The sequence below is a fragment of the Trichosurus vulpecula genome, chromosome 9 (assembly GCF_011100635.1).
Source record: "Trichosurus vulpecula isolate mTriVul1 chromosome 9, mTriVul1.pri, whole genome shotgun sequence".
Taxonomy (NCBI): domain Eukaryota; kingdom Metazoa; phylum Chordata; class Mammalia; order Diprotodontia; family Phalangeridae; genus Trichosurus; species Trichosurus vulpecula.
This window is the reverse complement of record NC_050581.1, coordinates 6,958,690-6,977,562: the sequence shown is the minus strand read 5'-3', so window position 1 is coordinate 6,977,562 and position 18,873 is coordinate 6,958,690. Positions and strand designations below refer to the sequence as shown.

The 18,873-nt window shown below is 38.6% G+C and overlaps 3 pseudogenes; all 3 read left to right on the top strand.

The window, feature by feature from the left end:
* The first annotated feature begins 4,281 nt into the window (after positions 1 to 4,281).
* LOC118831916 lies at positions 4,282 to 5,191 on the top strand (annotated as a pseudogene).
* A 5,992-nt stretch (positions 5,192 to 11,183) lies between these two features.
* On the top strand, positions 11,184 to 12,143 carry LOC118831138 (annotated as a pseudogene).
* A 4,448-nt stretch (positions 12,144 to 16,591) lies between these two features.
* On the top strand, positions 16,592 to 17,390 carry LOC118831714 (annotated as a pseudogene).
* Positions 17,391 to 18,873: the final 1,483 nt, after the last annotated feature.

Genomic DNA, 18,873 nt, shown 5'->3' with positions numbered 1-18,873 from the left:
AGACTCATTCATCTCTCATGAACGTAACTAGGAATAGGACCACAAAACTCATCCAAACATCAATTTAATTTTAATGGTTGATTTGTGGAAAAAAATGTTAGAAATTGAAAGATATACACCAGCACTTCCATACTTGTCCTCTATGACACAGGCAGTAACACAATGACACAACTTTGCTTTTCTTCTATGTGATGGAGAGAGAGAGAGAGAGAGAGAGAGAGAGAGAGAGAGAGAGAGAGAGAGAGAGAAGAAGAAGAAGAAGAAAAAGAAGAAGAAGAAGAAGAAGAAGAAGAAGAAGAAGAAGAAGAAGAAGAAGAAGAAGAAGAAGAAGAAGAAGAAGAAGAAGAAGAAGAAGGGAGAGGAGGAGGAGTGGGAGGAGGAAAAGGAGGAGGAGGCAGAGTTGGTGGAGGAGAAGGAGGAGGAGGCAGAGTTGGTGGAGGAGAAGGAGGAGGACGAGGAGGAGGCAGAGGAGGAGGAGAGGAGAGGAATATTGATATATATCCTAATACCAATGGAGATAGAATATGTTGGATTATTTTCTCTTCAATGTCCACTCTAACCTACTACTACTCCTACTCCTGCACCTACTATTACTATGACTACGACTCCTCACACACACAGCTACTGAGAGGGCAGGTTTGAACACCCTGTAAGCACTAAACTGTTAGAAGTTCCGATGATAGAGATCTAGATTCTTTGATTAGAACACAAATGCATATTTGCATGGCAACCTCACAATGATAAGACTTTACAGTATTTACAAGGCATGCCATATAGAACCATATAATCTTAGTAGGATAGGATGTGTACCTTCAATAACCCCCATCAACCCAAATTAATCTCTGGTTAAAGACCTCCAGGGATGGGAACGCTCTTCCATTAAAGAAACCCATTCCACTTTGGGCCAGTATTTATTATTAGAAACAGTTCCCTTACATGGAGCCGAAATCTTCCTCTCTGCAACCATTTATTTAACTCAACTCAGTAGCATTAGTCATTGCTCTGTTGCTCAAGACTGACTGATCAGAATGTGTACGGTCTTCAACTCAATTTACCTTTTCCCGAAAGTTTGCTTTCCTTTTATTTTCCACTTCAACTTTTTTCAATCTGCTTTTGAAGATTCTTTAGATGATGGGTTCCCAAAGAAGCCAGTCCTAAAGGGGAGATGCATTATTCCAGGATGTCACGATTATTCACTTCTCTTGTGAAGCTTCTGTTATAACGAGTAAAAAACCCTGTATGTTCAGGACATATTTATTCCTGAAAACTTATCAAGGTGGTATACTGAAATTATTATTGTTCACAAAGGGAGAGAGAATGAAGAAAAGACAGAATTGCGTAATTTAAGGTTAAGGACAATGTCATTTGGCAGGCAGCCCGGACAGAATCATTGACTCCATAGTGGAGGCCCATTTCAAAAGGACAAGCCATGGGCTCTAGAAGGCCCCTTAAATGCCTATTTGTTCTTAGGGATTTATTTTGTCCCTGAAGTAATTTAAAATTATCGCTTGTAGAACTTCAAAACTTTTTAGTACTTCAGGAACAATGCCCTAAAGACCTAATTACATAGAAACCATTTTCTTATTTCAAATGGAAAGATTATCAGGGATAAGTGTTTGTTCCTTAATCCACCTCATGATTATGATGAAGAATTTCCTCTGTATCTATTCTAATAGCTTTATCCAAACTGCTCAGTTCACCCTCTCAAAACTTATTGGCCATAGAGTAAAATAACTTGAAGTCCCAGATGTTGATTATTTGTATCAATGGGGAGAACAATGCTAGAGGGAATTCAGATCTACTTCCATGCGAAGAAAAGGCATTCAGGATTCATCTCACATCCCCCAAATCGGCAAAGATGCAAAAAAATGGAAATAGTCAATGTTGGAATAGGGAAGCCAGCCACAATAATACACTCCTGGCAGGCCAGTGAATTGATCGAACAATTCTGGAGAGCAGTTTAGATTTATGCTAAAAAAGAGTAAGCATCCATTCCCTTTGACCTAGAGACCCCAATATTGGGCATATATCCCAGGAACAAAGATAGAAAGACGGGCCCCACATATAATAAAATATTTATAGCAGCAACAAACAGAATGAATAGTTGAATGTTTAAAAAATATTAAGAAAATTTTTATTTACCAAGAACTGTGCTAAGCTTCAAGATAATCTTGGTTTTCAAAAAGTTCACAGTCTAATTGGAGGAGGGAACACATTAAAGAAAGTTCAGCTTGAGGATGGAAAGACTGTGAAGTTCTTTCATGGAGGGGGAAGGCAGGGGAATTGGGGTTAAGTGACTTGCCTAAGGTCACACAGCTGGTAAGTGTGTCAAGTGTCTGAGGCCAGATTTGAACTCAGGTCCTCCTGACTTCAGGGCTGGTGCTCTACTCACTGCACCACCTAGCTACCCCAAAGGCTGGGAAATCCTAAGGGAATATCAGTTGAGGTATGGTCAATATCCCAAGGTTCATATAAGCTATATTGAAAGTTAAGGTGGCAGTAGGACACAAAGGCATGGCAGCTGGTAAGACCTGCAGTACTTTAGGAGACAGTTGCAGCACAGATGATATATGTTCTCAGCCGAAGGAAATGTAAAATAAAATATATCAATATGAATAAAACCACTTTAAGGTGTCAACAAAACGAGGGCATAATTTTTAAACCTATTTCTATTTAACTCTGATTTTTTTTTGGTTTGTATTTGTTTGGTCTAACCTTGTGGTTTCATCAGTTAATGAGGAGTCTCACTGTGGGAACTCTGTCCACTAGACCAACTCACCTGCAAATCCTCAACAATCATTTCTTAAGCTCACACTCTACTCCAAAAGCCTTGCTAAGCCCCAGGAATAAAATGGCAGGCCAAAAACATCCCCTGCTCCAAGGAGCTTACTTTCTTTAAAAAAAAAAACCTCTGAATTTAATGAACAGCACAAAATTTCTTTATTCATAGGAGAGAGAAAAGATCAGTATGTGAATCTTCAAGTCTCTATTTTTTTCTTGATCTCATTAAAGTACGTGTTTCTTTCAAAGCTGTCCTGCTTGTTTATGTTTCCTTTTGAGTTTCTTTTTCTTCTCTGCATTTAAAAATTATGCAATGTAATACCACAATAGCATTTCTAGGTCTGCATCCCAAAGAGATCATACAAATGGGAAAAGGACCCACGTATACAAAAATATTGATAGCAGCTGTTTTGTGGTGGCAAAGAATTGGAAATTGAGGGGATGCCCATCAATTGGGGAATGGCTGAACAAGTTGTGGTATATGAATGTAATTGAATACTATTGTGCCATAAGAAATGAGGAGCAGATGGACTTCAGAAAAACCTAGAAAGACTTATATTAACTGATGCTGAGTGAAGTGAGCAGAAGCAGAAGAACATTTTGCACAGTAGCTGAGACATGAAGGAAAATAGAGAAACTAAGGAACTAGGACATGGCCATGACAGAGGAGAGAGTCCTAGGCATAACAGATGGCCAGGGATAATACTGAAAGTCAGAAGAGAGAGCGTCTTGTGAGAACATCAAGGAGATCCCTGTCATTGGATTGCAGAGTATATGGAGCAAGAGTAAGGTGAAAAAGTCTTGAAAGGAAGCAAGGGATGATGTTACGAAGAGCTTTAAAAGTCAAATAATTTTGAATTTGATTCTAGAGGAAATGGAGAGTCCAATAGTTTAGTGAATAGGAAAATGATATAATCATATCTGTGCTTTAGGAATATCACTTTGATAGCTGATTGGAAGATTAACTGAAGTGGGGAGAGAATCAAGGTAGGGAGTGCAGCCAGTGGCTAATGGTATGTTATGAGGTGATGAGGGCCTTCACCAGGGTGGTGGACGTGTCAGAGGGAAAAAAGTGTCATTCCCTTCCCAGAAATGTCAAAGAAATATGAGGAATTGAGCTGAGTCACCACGATGATTCTGACAGCTCCTTGCTATTTGAGTTGGCAAAAGGAAACCTGAGAATCTTTCTGTTTTATGTTGTTGTTGTTGATCCTATGATATGGGTGACATGTTTAATTGAGTTTTTAAATGGATGTCAATGCCTATTGATTGATTGAAAGAAGGGGCTCAGTGAATCCTTTTTGAATGGAATTGAACTTTCCTTTTAACAAAGGCTAGAGGTCCAACTTCGGGGTTCTGAGTTCTGGGTTCAATTCTTCCTTGACATCAGCTTGTGCTAATAGGCTAATTCTCCCTTCCTAAGCTTCCCACTTCCCCAGGGTCTAGTCACTAAGCACCTGTTCTTTTCTCTCTGAACTGCTACAGGTGAAAGAAAACATAATGGAAGGATTCAACTGGACATCTGGGAGGGGGTTTGTTATACTGGGGTTTTCAGAATACCCAAAAACTGAAAGGCTCATCTTTCTTTTATGTCAGGTGACGTACATGGTCAACATACTGGGGAACAGTATTAAAATTATTCTGGCTATCCTGGATTGTCACCTTTACACCCCAATGTACTTTTTCCTCAGTAACCTCTCCTTCTTAGATATCTGTTTTACATCCTCTTTTGTCCCTAAAATGCTGACAAACTTCTCATCAGGGAGAAAAACTGTCTCCTTCTCTGGCTGTATGATTCAAATGTATATCTCCCTTGCCATGGGGTCCACAGAGTGTGTGATCCTAGCCACAATGGCCTATGACTGGTACATGGCCATCTGTAATCCCCTGAGATACCCTATCATCATGAACAAGAGACACTGTGTACAACTCGTGGTTATATCCTGGATTGTAGGTTTTCTCAACTCAACTATTTCCCTTTTGTGGGAAAAATATAATTAACCATTTTGTTTGTGAAATCTTAGCCATACTAAAGCTGGCCTGTGCTGACATCTCCTTGAATGAGATAGTTATGTTGATAGACAGCATAACACTTGCATTCTTCCCATTATTATTAATTATTCTCTCCTATATTTTTATTCTCTCTGCCATCCTGAGAATTAACTCTGCAGAAGGGAGGAAAAAAGCCTTTTCTATTTGTTCTGCACACTTGACTGTGGTGACTGTGTTTTATGGGACCATCCTCTTCATGTACATGAAACCCAAGTCCAAAAATTCAATTACGGACAAGTTCGTCTCATTGTCCTGTTCGGTGGTGATCCCCATGTTGAACTCCATCATCTATAGCCTGCGGAACAAGGAGGTGAATGCAGCTGTGAAAAATTTACTGAAAAGACTACCATTAAAATGAGTCCATGAACTGCTTAGTCTCCTTTTCTCAATTAGTCTCCTTTCTCAATATTAGTCTCCTTTTCTCAATATTCTGATATAAGAAAGGTAAAAGTTGAGTTGATATTATATTTAGATGGTTTGGGGTTTTGTCCTCTTTACTTTCTGAAGAAAAGAGCTTCAAATATAAGCAAAACAAAGCTCCTAAATATGAACCAACACCCTCTAATTTTTATGTGAATTTCCTGTGACATGTACAACCTGAATTTTTTCAAAGTCGACAATTGGTTAAAAAAGATGCTACCTGCCACTGCCCAAACTCAAAGAGATTTCTTGCCCATATTGAAGGGTACCAAGTAAAATTTAGCTTTTCTTTGAAACTTGCCCAGATTAATTAGCACACTGGTAATACCTTCCTAGCTCCCAATCCCCTTCCCTACAGCGTCATTGTGGTTTTGCACAAGATCATGCACCAAATGCGATGAAATGAAGACCATCTCCCCCATTTTATATTCTGGATGATATTGAGTTCCCTTTTCAATACTATGTCTGGGAATAAAGAGATATTTTTCCCTCTTAACTACTTTTTTAAAATTTATTTAATATATTTAGTTTCAGCATTGATTTTCACAAAACTTTGAATTACAGATTTTTTCCCCGTTTCTACCCTCCCCCCACTCCAAGATGGCATATATTCTGGTTGCCCCATTCCTCAGTCAGCCCTCCCATCTGTCACCCCACTCCCCTCCCATCCCCCTTTCCCTTCTTCTCTTGCAGGGCAAGATAAATTTCTATGCCCCATTGCCTGTGTATCTTATTTCCTAGTTGCATGCAAAAACTTTTTTTTGTTGTTGTTTTTTGAACATCTGTTTTTAAAACTTTGAGTTCCAAATTCTCTTCCCCTCTTCCCTCCCCACCCACCCTGCCTAAGAAGGCAAGCAATTCAACATATGCCACATGTGTATCATTATGTAAAACCCTTTCACAATACTCGTGAAAGATTAACTATGTTTCTCTCCTTCCTAACCTATCCCCCTTTATTGAATTTTCTCCCCTGACCCTGTCCCTTTTTGAAAATGTTTGTTTTTGATTACTTCCTCCCCCTGTCCGCCCTCCCTTCTATCATTCCCCGTTTTTTATCTTCTTCCTCCTTCTTTCCTGTGGGGTAAGATACCCAATTGAGTGTGTATGGTATTCCCTCCTCAGGTCAAATTCGAAGACAGCAAGATTCACTCATTCCCCCTCACCTGCCCCCTCTTCCCCTCCTACAGAACCACTTTTTCTTGCCACTTTTATGCGAGATAATTTACCCCATTCTATCTCTCCCTTTCTCCCTCTCTCAATATATTCCTTTCTTATCCCTTAAATTGATTTTATTTTTTTAGATATCATCCCTTCATATTCAACTCACCCTGTGCCCTTTGTGTGTGTGTGTGTGTATATATATATATACCTACATATATACATACATAGACACACATATGTATATATATATGTACACACACACACACACACACATATATATATATATGTATGCATATTCCTTTCAGCTACTACGATATTGAGGTCTCATGAATCATACGAATCATCTTCCTATGTAGGAATGTAAACAAAACAGTTCAATTTTAGTAATTCCCTTATGATTTCTCTTTCTTGTTTACCTTTTCATGCTTCTCTTGATTCTTGTGTTTGAAAGTCAGATTTTTTGTTCAGCTCTGGTCTTTTCACTGAGAAAGCTTGAAAGTCCTCTATTTTATTGAAAGTCGATATTTTGCCTTGGAGCTTGATACTCAGTTTTGCTGCATAGGTGATTCTTGGTTTTAATCCTAGCTCCATTGACCTCCGGAATATCATATTCCAAGCCCTTCGGTCCCTTAATGTGGAAGCTGCCAGATCCTGTGTTATCCTGATTGTTTTTCCACAATATTCAAATTGTTTCTTTCTGGCTGCTTGCAGTATTTTCTCCTTGATCTGGGAACTCTGGAATTTGGCGACAATGTTCCTAGGAGTTTTCTTTTTGGGATCTATTTGAGGAGGCGATCTGTGGATTCTTTCAATTTCTATTTTACCCTCTGGCTCTAGAATATCAGGGCAATTCTCCTTGATAATTTCTTGAAAGATGATATCCAGGCTCTTTTTTGATCATGGCTTTCAGGTAGTCCAATAATTTTTAAATTATCTCTCCTGGAGCTATTTTCTAGGTCAGTGGTTTTTCCAATGAGATATTCAACATTGTCTTCCATTTTTTCATTCCTTTGGTTCTGTTTTATAATATCTTGATTTCTCATAAGGTCACTAGCTTCCACTTACTCCAATCTCATTTTTAAGGTAGTATTTTCTTCAGTGGTCTTTTGGACCTCCTTTTCCATTTGGCTAATTCTGCCTTTCAAGGCATTCTTCTCCTCATTGGCTTTTTGGAGCTATTTTGACATTTAAGTTAGTCTATTTTTTTAAAGTGTTGTTTTCTTCAGTATTTTTCTCAGTATTTTTTTGGGTCTCCTTTAGCAAGTCATTGACTTGTTTTTCATGGTTTTCTTGCATCCTTCTCATTTGTTGTCCCAATTTTTCCTCTACTTCTCTAACTTGCTTTTCCAACTCCTTTTTGAGCTCTTCCATGTCCTGAGACCAGTTCATGTTTTTCTTGGAGGCTTTTGGTGTAGGCTCTTGCACTTTGTTAACCTCTTCAGGCTGTATGTTTTGGTCTTCTTTGTTGCCAAAGAAAGATTCCAAAGTCTGAGACTGAATCTGGGTGTATTTTCGCTGCCTGGCCATGTTCCCAGCCAACTTACCTGATCCTTGAGTTTTTCGTCGGGGTATGACTGCTTGTAGAGCAAAGAGTACTCTGTTCCAAGCTTGAGCGGATGTGCCGTTGATTTCAGAGTTATTTCTATACAGCCAGCTCTGCCACACCAGCACTCCTCCTTCCTCAAGAACCACCAACTCGGACCTGATGCAAATCTTCAGCAGGCTCTGCACTCCTGCTCTGATTCGCCACTTAATTCCTTCCCACCAGGTGAGCCTGGGCGGAAGTAACTGCAGCTATAGTTCTGTAGCTGCACCTCCCCCGCTGCCCCTGGGGTGGTGGCCAAACCTCAAACTCTGTCCCCAGCAGCTTTTCCCAATAACTTTCTCTGTTGTCTTTGGTGTTTGTGGTTTGAGAAGTCTGGTAAGTGCCACAGCTCACTGATTCAGGATGCTAGGGCCTGTGCTGCCCAGCTCCTGGTCTGGTTGGTCCTGCTGCCTCCCATGCTGAGCTCTGCTCCCCTCCACTCCATGCCCGATAGACCTCATCCAGTGACAATCCAGGCTTTCCTGGGCTGGATCCTGCTTCCCTCTGCTATTTTGTGGGTTCTGCAGTTCTAGAATTTGTTCAGAGCCATTTTTTATAGGTTTTTGGAGGGGACGTGGTTGGGAGCTCATGCAAGTCCCTGCTTTCCAGTCACTACCTTCCCCTCTTAACTTCTTACCCTGACAAAAGAGAATGAAAGAGATTGAATGAGAGATTAGCAAACCCAGCCCGGAGAATGAATCCACATTAGAACCTGAGGGTAAAGGATGTAATCCAAGTAAAGATCTCAGTAGGTCAAGAGGAAAGCCAGGCTAAGGTCAAAAACTAGATGTTTTCCAAAGGTAACCAATCTAAAAGGCTAAGTGGGAATTTATGACCTGAACCTTAGAGTAAAAGACCTCAAAGTGGGAGAAAGGAAAGGGATCCAACAGAACAAGTCTGTAACAGTACCACAGAGGATGATAAGTAGAATTGACAGTTGCCAGTTTCTCCCAAGCAAGGTATCAGCCTAACATTAGCTTTCATGGGGCTGGCCTGTTAACAGTGTCTTTCATCATTCTTCTCTGTCCATTTAGCTGTGGGCCCAGGCATTTTCTATTGACCAATCAGCTCACCATCATTTAGGAAGTGTTTACTATATACCAGCCTTGGGTTAAGTGTTATAATACAAAATACAAAGTGTTCCCATTTTATGGGGCAGATAACATGTATAAAATATACGTATATATAAAATAACATAGGTTGATTTATGTGGATGGTAGGGGCAGGAGGGGTACTAGGTGCTGTTTGATTGGCAAAATGAAACCTGAGGGTCTTTCTATTTTACATATTATTTAATGTGGCATCAATTAAAACAGCATGCTAAGTTTTATGTAATTAGATTATGGCTTATTATCCATAAAGCATGCTAAACTTGTTAAATTCCACATAGTTCCTGCATACAACTTTAAATTACTTCAGGGAAAACAGAGTCCCTAAGGAACACTGAGGTTCAAGGCAGTGGAACGAGGAGGGGAGTTAAGTTGGCATCTAGAACCAATAGTTGTACCTTTAGAACTTTCCAGGGTCCACAGACTGGAGCAAACATTTAGGGTATATGGAAAAAAATAATGCTTCTCTCATTTCTAATTAAAGTCATGGCTTTGCAGGGAAAGAGACAACATTCTATTAAGTCTGGCAATATCTTGAAATATTTCTAAATTTAAATTATAAGACTCCAATCCTTTGTCCTATGACATGTATTAAGTATGCTTTAAGAGGAAAGATGGTTATATAAACAACCTTATTAAAATCATTTCCATCCATATTGAGGCCTGGGAGAGAAATGTGCTTGATTTGGTCTTAAACCCCGAAGTGTTATTGGAAATGTGTTTAAAATACTTTCTTTGTTTAAAAAGGTGGAATAATCAGCTAAGTGGCTTTACGTGAACAGCAAAGGAGCTCTGGATCTCACACTGGGAGGTAAATAAAATTGTTGTCTGTAGAATATGGTAGGAAGAGCAAAGCTTTGATGGAACAGTTAGGGTTAGAAATCAGATTACAAGGAACTACAGCGTGACTGAATGATGAGTAAATTGAAAATAGCCCTTCTAGAAGTTTAACAATAAAGGAAGAGGCAGAGGGATGACAGCATAACCAGGAGAGAAATTTTCTTTAAGGAAAAGGAAGGCCTGAACATATGTGTAGGGAGGAAGGAGTCTGTGGAGAAGGAGCAATTGAAAGGCATGGGAATAATTACTGGGGCCAAGTCCTGGAAAGAATTGGGTCAAGAATAGTGATAGAAAGGACAGTTTATCAAGGAGTAGGAGTGCCTCTTCCTCAAAAATAAGGAATAAAAGGAAACCATATGGAGAAATTTGAGCAGAGGAGAAAAATCAAGGAATCTCGAGTGAGAAGGTCTTATCATTACTTAGATCAGAAATAGAAATGGACTTATTTGAACCAACTAGATGTAATTAATGTCAGTAAAAAAAAGTACTGTTAATTCATATCTAGGTATTTTGTTCAGTGGTAACATGGGAATACAAGGTGTTTAATTTAGGTCTCCTATATTACCCATTTTACAAGGAAAGTTGAAGTGTAAACGCCCTGATTGGGTGTGAATGAATTAATTAGTGTAAAAAACAATTAATGCATCTTTACTTGTACCAAGCACTGTGCTATACCAGGTTGGAGCAAAAATCTGTGCTCTAGTCTTGACCAGTGCTTACTTTGGTGTTGGGAATGTCAGTCAAGATGTGAGAAAATGTCAGTATGAGAAAATCCAATTGTATAAATATTCTACAACAATGCAGATCGGCCAATGATCTATCATAGCTTAGAAAGTTTCCTTGGGTAACTAAAAGGTTATGTGACCTGCCCATGTTCACATCATGTCAACGCTATCAGACTCAAGATTTAAACATATATCCCTCCTAGAATTATTGTGAAAATCAGATGAGATAAAATATGAAATACTTGTAAACTCTAGTGTGCCAGATATAGATATAAGTTGTCAATGTTTTTGTTTATCCTTAGTTGTGCTGTCCGGTACTTGGGATAATATGTCCTTTACTTTGTGGAAACATTTCTTCATTTTCTTCCCCTACATATCCTGTAGCACCAAATGTAAGACCATAGGAGAAATGATTACATATTATTAGAATGTAAATCACCGTTATTTTGCAATTTCAACTTCTATGAGCTGTGTCCTTCCCTAAATCCTGCAGGTGACCAGATGCATAACATGGACAAGTGGAATTATACAGCTGTGACTGAGTTTCTTCTGATTGGGCTTTCTCATTACCCAAGCCCTCCAAATATCTCTTTACGTTCTCTGCCTGATGATGTACCTTGTGATCTTATTGGGAAACAGCATCCTCATTGTCATCAGACATCCTGGATCTCCACCTTCATACTCCTATGTATTTTTTTCCTTGGGAACCTCTCCTTCCTAGACATATGTTACACATCTTCCTCTATTCCTCAAATGTTAGTAAATTTTATGTCTGAGAGAAAATCCATTTCCTTCACTGGATGTGCACTACAAATGGTTATTTCTCTGGCCTGGGCTTGTACAGAGTGTGTGCTTCTGGCTGTGATGGCGTTTGACCGGTATGTTGCCATCTGCAATCCCCTGAGATACACCATCATAATGAACAAGGGACTCTGTATCCAGATGGCAACTTGGACCTGGGTGTTAGGCTTTCTGTATTCCCTGCTACTCACTCTACTGGCTATGATGAGACCTTTCTGTGACAACATCATTGACCATCTTACCTGTGAGATCCTGGCTCTTCTCAAACTTATCTGTGGAGACATTTCCCTCAATGTTTACCATGACAGTTGGAAATTTTGTTTTCTTAGTCATCCCTTTGCTGCTCATTTTTTCTCCTATGTCTTCATCCTGTCCACTATCCTGAGGATCAAGTCTAGTGAGGGGAGGAAGAAAGCCTTTTCTACCTGCTCAGCCCACCTGACTGTGGTGATCTTATTCTATGGCTCAGCCCTTTTCATGTATATGAAGCCTCAATCAAAGGACACTAAGACCTCTGATGAACTCATTGGCCTCTCTTACTGGGTAGTGACTCCAATGCTGAACCCTATCATTTACAGCCTGAGGAACAAAGAGGTAAAAGAAGGTGTTGAGAAAACCTTAGGAAAAATCTGTATTTGGGGAGAAGGTAAAATGTTTCAAGGCTGTTAGTACTTTCGTTTATTGTTTTCTTTTTTCCTAGGCCGTTGTCCTTTGTATTTTTTTAATTGCTTAGTAAATTCAGTAAAATTACCAGAATCTTATTAAAATATGCATGTTTCATAGATAATTTTAAATATAGTGATATATTCATTCAAATAAACATTTATTGAACACCTAAAATGTATATGTCACAGAACCATAGATTATCAAGTTTCAAAGGAATCTAAGAGACCACACAATCTATACAACTTATACCTGAAAAAGAATCTAGAGCATACTCAACAAGCTGGTCAATCGGCCTTGGCTTAAAAGATCTCCAGTGATAGGAGATCTTCCTATCAGTCCATCCCACTTTTATAATTCTAATTATGCTGGCTATATAGAGCTATATAAATGCTCTCAATATTATTTGGTAGGACAACAACAATAATAATAAAGCTCTTGAAATAATTGAAGACAGTACTATCCTGCCCTGTTATCAAAGGAGAGAATATATGTATGTGTTTTGCAAATGTCACAACTCTATTAAAAATTATCACAGTTTCTTATAAAAATATTTTCTTATTAAATTTTTCCTTCTCCAACCTAAATCCTGTTTTTTCAAACAAATATCATATAGCAAGAAAAAACTAAATTTATAAGATAAATGTTTTAAAATGAATAGCAAGTTGTACATATTATTTGCAGCTTCATGTGCAATCATCTTTTATTATTCTATTATTGCTTTATTTCATAAATTAAAATTAAATGAAAATTTTAAAATTATCAACACATAATAAAACTATTCCCAGACCTTCTGCTTCATTAAACTCTGTGACTACTGATGACAAAAGGTTCCAAAAGACAAGTATCATCTCCCTATAGTAGAATATTAGCAATTTATCCTCATTTAATCTCACGATTATTGATTCATTTTTAATTTTTAATATTTCTCTTGACTCATTTTATGCTTCGAAATTTCTATTTGGCTCTGGTATTTTCCTCAGGATTTTTTCTTCTCACTCTAGAATTATATTTAATTTTACTAGGCAACTCATTTTTGTTGTCACCCGTCACCACTCCATATACTTTGCCCTCAAGCTATGTACTCTTTTATGGTGGCAGTTTGAAAGCAGGTGTGATCTTTACTGTGGCTCCTCAGTACTTTACTTCTTCCTTTTTGGTTGCTTGAAGTATTTTTTCTTTGTCCTAGAAACTTTGGGCTTCAGTCATAATGTTTCTGGTGAGTTTTCATTTTGGAGCTCTTTCAGGAGGTGACCAGTGGATTCTCTTTGTTTCCTTGTTGCACTTTGGTTCTAAGAGCTCAGGAAGTTTTCTTTTAAGACTTCTTAAAATATAATGCTAGGCTCTCTCTCTCCCTCTCTCTCTCTCTCCTCTCTCTCTCTCTCTCTCTCTCTCTCTCTCTATGTCTCTCTCTCTCTCTCCCTCTTCCTTCCTCTTCTCCCCTCTCCTCTCTCTCCTCTCTCTCTCTCTCTCTGTCTCCTCTCTCTCTCTCTCTCTCTCCTCCTCATCACTCCTCTCTTCTCCTCTCCTGTCTCCCTCACCTCGCTCTCTCTCCCTCTCTCTCTCTCTCTCCCTCTCTCCTCTCTCTCTCTCTGTCTGTCTGTCTCTCCTCTCTCTCTCCCTCCTCTCTCTCTCTATGGCTGTCCTCCTCCTGTCATGGTATCCAGTAATTCTTAAGTTTTCTCTTCTCCATCGGTTTCTAGGCCAATTGCATTTGGTATGAGGTAGCTTAAATTTCCTTCTTTATTCAGTCACTTGACTATATTTTTAAATTTTTAATATCTCATTGAGTCATTAGCTTTTATTTGGTACACTTTAATTTTCAGAGAGTTTGTTGCTTGGACAAGATTTTGTTTCTTATCACAAGCTGATACATACCTTTCTGATTCTTTTCTGCATGCTCTCATTCCTTTTTTCCAATTTTTCCTCTATCATTCATTATCTATAAAGTATTTTTATCTCTTTTTAAACCTTTGCAACATCTCTTCTAGGAATTCTCACCTAATTTATTACTAGTCTGTGTTTTCTTTTGAGGCTTTACTAATTGATATTTCAGAATCATTCTCTTTTTTTTTTCATTTTTGTCAAATGATCTTGTCAACATAATAGCTCCCTCCTCAATCTGCCCTAGATCTGTGACCAAGAAATGGGTAGCTAGAAAAGCTACCAATTGAGTGCTGTTCCACACCACGGATGAGGTCTTAGTATCCCACTATGGAAATAGGACCTCATCTATCCCCTGGGCACAGCCCCAGTCTTTTTTTAGTCTCTGGATGCTGAAATAAATCACCCATTGTGCTTCTGGCCAGTCCCAATCCCCAGTGTACACAGACATCTGTCTGTCTTCCTGTGCTGACCTGAACTGGGCAAATGACTGACTTTTTCTTGGATCAATGTGTTGTGTTTCCTAGATTTGTTTGGAGGAGCATTTTGGAGGGGGAGATCACCATATTTTTCCTGCTATTTTACCATCTTGGTTCTGCCCTCCATCACTTCGTTTTCTAGACAATCACTAAAAATCCCTTTATACTAGTACTCTTTAGAATTTTTCAAGATGACAAAATCAAGCTCACTGGTCACTTTTTTTCTTCTTTATGGAAATATTTTTCCTAATCAATAGTTTCTCTCCTTATTCTAACTGTATAGATTTTGCTCATAATACAAGTATTTCAATTTTGGGTAATAGAAATGATCTATTTTGTCATCTCTTCTGTAAAGATTACAGCAATACCACTGTATACCTTATAATTGGGGCACCTCGGTGGTGCAGTGTATAGAGCCCTGAACCTACAGTCAATAAGATCTGAGTTCAAATCCGTCCTCAAACATTTCCCAGCTTTGTCACCCTGGGCAAGTCACTTAATTCCTATTTGTCTGAGTTCCTCATCTGTAAAATGAAGACATACTGGAGAAGGAAATGGCAAACCACTCTAGTATCTTTGCCAAGAAAACCGCAAAATCTTTCCCAAGATTTTGTGACCTTGTCTATGAGGTCACATAGAGTCAGACATGACTTAATGAGGGAGAACAAGTTAGGTAGCAGAGTAGTTCAATTAAGATCCGAGTTCAAATGCAGCATCAGACACAATCTAGCTGTAGCACCCTAGACAAGACTTGCCTCCTGTTTGTCTCAGTTTCCTCATTTGAAAATTGGGGATAGTAATAGCCCTACCTCCCAGGGTTACTGTGAGGATCAAGAGAGATAATGTTTTTAAGTACTTTGCAAACTTTAAAGTGATATATAAATGTTAGCTATTATTATTTAGCATACATTCTTTTTAAATTTATTTTTTTTATTTTTAATTAAGACTTTTTTATTTTAGTTTACAACATCAGTTCTGCATGATTTGAATTCCAGATTTTCTTCCCCCCTTCCCCCTCTCTCCCTAAGATGGCATGGAATCTGATATATCTTCTACATATAACTTTGCATTAAACTTATTTACATAATAGTCAAGTTATAAAGAAGAATTATGACCAATGGAATGAATCATGAGAAAGGGAAAACAAAAACAAAAACAAAAATAAAAACAAAAACAAAAGAGAAAAAAAGGGGAGCAAACACTTTGCCTCAATCTGCACTCAGACTCCGTAGTTCTTGCTCTGGATGTAGATATCTCCCTCCATCATGAGTCCTTTGGGGTTGTCTTTGAACCTTGTGTTGCTGAGAAGAGCTAAGTCCATCAAGGTTAGCCATCACAGAATCACAATATCTGTGGCTGTGTATAATGTTCTCCTAGTTCTGCTCTGCTCATTCAGCATTATATCATGTAGGTTTTCCCAGGTTATTATGAAGTCCATATTTTCTCCATTTCTTACAGCACAATAGTAGGGAATCATCATTCTATCTTTAAAATTATATATGTCTAGCATATTATTATAATGCTAAAACAAAAACGAAAGTGCGATGTGACCTGAGAAAGTCATATTACGAGTTCGGTCTTATGGTCAAGACACATCTGCTTGTCCTATAGCCAGGTAAGGTGTTAGGTCCAGACATTTTTCCGTTATTAAGATTTTATTTCTAAATCAATTAAAATAGATGTAAGAAGGCTACCCTTCATGTAAGGGCTCTGAAAAGTATGCATACTAATGCAGCATCAGTAGAGCTATGTGTTGGTGCAATCATTTCAGGAAAATAATTGGGAATAATGTTACGAAAATGACTGAAAGGTCCATGGCCTTTGGTCCAGAGGACACCCACTTACACATGCGCACCACACACACACACACGCACACACACACACCACACCCTACATACATACACTAAGGGAGTCATTGATAAAATAAATGGTCACATAAACAGAAAAACTTTTATAGTTATCCTTCTTGTTGTAGAAAAGAACCAAAAACAAAGGGTCATCAATTGGGAAATGACTAAATAAACTGTGATAAATAAATAAAACAGAGGTCTCGCCTTGCCTTTTCTGCATTGTGGCTGTAGTATGTTTAGTATGTTCAGGCTTCAGAAGAGGCTTGCCTCCAGTTTCCTTTGATGTGGAAAGAATAAAGTATGGCTTGACCCCAATGAGACCAATGAAATTGCCAATACCAATTCCCATCAGTAGATCAGGAAGCTGATTAAAAATGGGCTGACTATCCTGAAGCCTGTTACTGTACACTCTCATGCCAGATTTTGGAAAATTTTGGAAAAATTTTATGGCTTGATGCAAGAGCAGGCACATGGGCATTGGTAAGAGAAAGGGTACTGTCAATGGTCACATGCCTGAGAAGGTAAGCTGGATGAGGAATATGAGGATTCTGTGCCATCTACTCCAAAGATATCACAAATGCATACGGAGCCATGTCCAGTCGTCCTGATCTACATTTGACCACTGGACCCAGATGGCTCTGGAGGAGAAAGAAAAGCTGGTGACGTTGCACAGTCCTCCCTCACTTCAATTCAATTCAACTGCAAGTCTTGTCATCATCTCCCTGATGTCATGGTCCTCTTTGAGAATGAAGGACAAACCACACGCAACTCCAAAGATATTGTGAATCCAAAAAGATTGACCGCCATGTGAACTACAGCCTGTACTTGAAGGTGAAGGGAAATGTGTTCAGGAATAAGAGATCTTCATGTAGCACATTCATAAACTGAAGGCAGACAAGTTCAAAAGAAGTTCCTGGCTGACCAGGCTGAAGCTCACCAGCCCAAGACTAAGGATGCACGAAAGCATCAAAAAAAATCTACAGGCTAAGAAAGAGGAGATCATTAAGATTTTGTCCAAAGAGGAGAAGACCAAGAAATGATTTTCTCCTGTCTCCTCTGTACATAGTTTGTTTCATACAATAAAACGTGACAGACTGTTAACAAATAAATAAAAAAGAATATCCTCATGTTACAAGAAATGATGAATCCAAGGATACAGTATTTAGGATACAGGGAAGCATGGAAAGATTATATGAATTGAGGAAAACAAGTAAACCAGAATCAGGAAAAAATATACTCATGACTACATCAAAGCAAATAGAACAAAAAAGAAAACTGGGTGTTCTGTAATTAGAATGGCCCAGAAGTGGATATAAGAAAATGTACCTCTTACCTGCCATTATAGAAGTAGGAGACTATAAGTATAGAACATTTTTATGCCATCAATTTCAGTTCACATGTCATTGAAATTTGCAGAACTGATTTTCTTTCATTCCTTTTTTATTCTTTGTTACAAAAGATTGCCCTCTAGATCGAGATCAAGGGAGGGATACATTTGGAAATGATGATAAAACATAAATTTTAAAAAATGTAAGTCTCCCTCTCTATAGCTTGCTTTATGTTAATCATCAAAAGATTGTCAAACAACATTCCATCTGTTGTTTCAAGGACTTTCACGATTTTCACACACGAATGAAAGGCATCTAGTAGGAAAAATAACTTTAAGACACTGCTTCCTCAGGAAATGAACTATTGCCACTAATCATCTCTGACTGCCCATGGTACCAACAGTACTATTGAACTTTTGCATTCAAAAGGTCCTAGCAGCACATCCCTTTTAAGTTTGTTGCTTGGTCACCTACTTAGGAACACAAAAAGTCAAAGTAGGCATTTGCTCATAGCTACCAGGGCCAGGTAGGATGATAGGGCCATGTATCCCTTCCTTAGCTGGTTCTCTGTAGTCCTTCTTCATTCACAGCCAGTAAAGAAAGCAAAATGACAGAAGGGCAAGTTGCTCCTTTTGTATATTCACTGAATTCTGGCTCAGCAGCTAATTTGGGAATTCTTTTCATCATACAGTTCAAACCTCTAAGTTGGATATACCCAAAAGTAACATCCTTGAAGTTCTCACACTGGAACCAAGGAGGGAATATATACAGAGGTTCCAACGAATGGCCTGATAGACCAGTCCACTTAAGCTTCATTCCCCTTCCCCACATTAAATATTGCTATCCTCGGCAAATGGGCTGGGGGTGCATTTGTACTTTGGATCCATATCCTCAATCCAGGAAAGTTCTCTGGAGCCCTGAGGAAACGGAAGTATTATCCTTTTGTTTTCAATTGAATTTATTTCAATTATCTAAATCCATTTTCTTTCCACACCATGTCCCTGTACCCATTGTTAAAGAGAAAAACCAAATCCATTATAACAGATAGACGTAATGAAACAAACAAATACCTGCATTGATCATGTCTAAAAAAATACACATCTCAGTCTGTATCCCAGTTCCTTCAACTGTCAGAATGTGAACAGCATGCTTCATGGCTGGTCCTCTGGAATCCTGGTTCGTTACCATGTTGATC